Here is a 1,357-nt window from a genome sequence, read left to right as displayed (position 1 = left end):
TTGTTTTTGTTTTTGTTTTTTTCTGTCAGAGCTGAGGACCAAACCCAGGGCCTTGCACTTGCTAGGCAAGTGCTCTACCACCAAGCTAAATCCCCAACCTCACAGATGACTTTGATAAAGTACTTTTACCTATAATCAGTCTCTGTCTTTCAACAAATCCCAATGAGAAATAGTAAACAGTTACTGCCGCATTTTACAGATGGAGGAAGAGATGCATATAGGTACTTGAGCAACAAACCCAATCCTTCCGAAGCAGGTACTCCTTCAGACAGGTGCTCTCTCTGTGGGACATTAGAAGAGTATATCAAGATCCTCCCAGACAGGAGGAAAAGACAAAGACCACAGAGCATTCAGACAGCCCCAAGCGACATCTGCTCTGTGGAAAGAGTCCAGAGGCACTGCCAAACTCTTGCTTCAGGTCATCACTTGCTTCACTTAGGAAGTAATATACCATGGAGAGATGATTTCTAGACGAGACTGTTATCCAGGGCCTCCTAATAGTCATTTACAGTAAGCCTCTTACTGTTCTTTTAAGAATAGTGCAAGTACAAAAATTTCACGTGATGCAGAAATCAAGAACTATATCTAGTAGCCACATGCTTATAGGTTTGCTGTTTTAGGCCAGGAATTAAAAATGAGCGGCACACATAATAAAATTGGAATGTGACAGAGACTAGCATGTCTCCTGTTCAAGGATGACATGCCAATTCATGAAGCATTAAAAAAAAAATCCATGCAGTGATTACTATCCATCTCAGGTTTAGCTAAGCAGAAACCAACCTCTTACAAGTAACTGAAGATGGTCTTTAAGTTCCTTTTAACAAAATGGAGATTTCAAGCCATCACATATTTGTGCAAAATCCTCTGAGCATCTTCTGTATGTGGTGTATCCTTGTGGCTCCAAATGTGGCTTTGCAGGAAGACAGGAGGCTTGAGGAGGCAGCTCCACAGTCTGTTTTCCTGTGTCATCTTTCTGTAAACAATTGCAGTAGTCTTTATATTTTTAAAAATCAGAGCAAGGGCAAAGATTTCCAATATCTCCAAACCTGGTCAGAGCATCTGTGGTGTGTGCCGGCAGTCCAGACACGGTGGTGTCTGTTCAGAATAGCCCAGAGGACGATAGCTGAATCTAGGCTGACAATGAAGGGAGAGACCTGGAACTCTCACTTGCATCTGCCACAATGGGACATTGTTAGGCCTGAGCTCTGTCAAACAATGGTCTTGATAGGACAAAATACCCATTGAGAAGGAGAGCTTTGCGCTGTGGAACTTCAGTCAGCCCAGCTTGTTCCAGCTGTGTGTGTGTGTATGTGTGTGTGTGTGTGTGTGTGTGTGTGTGATTATTAGACCCGCCTGC

The 1,357-nt window shown here is 43.2% G+C and overlaps 1 pseudogene; it reads left to right on the top strand.

Annotated features, from left to right (window-relative positions):
* The first annotated feature begins 634 nt into the window (after positions 1 to 634).
* LOC116089563 lies at positions 635 to 730 on the top strand (annotated as a pseudogene).
* Positions 731 to 1,357: the final 627 nt, after the last annotated feature.

The sequence above is a fragment of the Mastomys coucha genome, unplaced genomic scaffold (genome assembly GCF_008632895.1).
Source record: "Mastomys coucha isolate ucsf_1 unplaced genomic scaffold, UCSF_Mcou_1 pScaffold14, whole genome shotgun sequence".
Taxonomy (NCBI): domain Eukaryota; kingdom Metazoa; phylum Chordata; class Mammalia; order Rodentia; family Muridae; genus Mastomys; species Mastomys coucha.
Note: the sequence above shows the minus strand (reverse complement) of the source record. Positions and strands in the feature narration are given on the sequence as shown.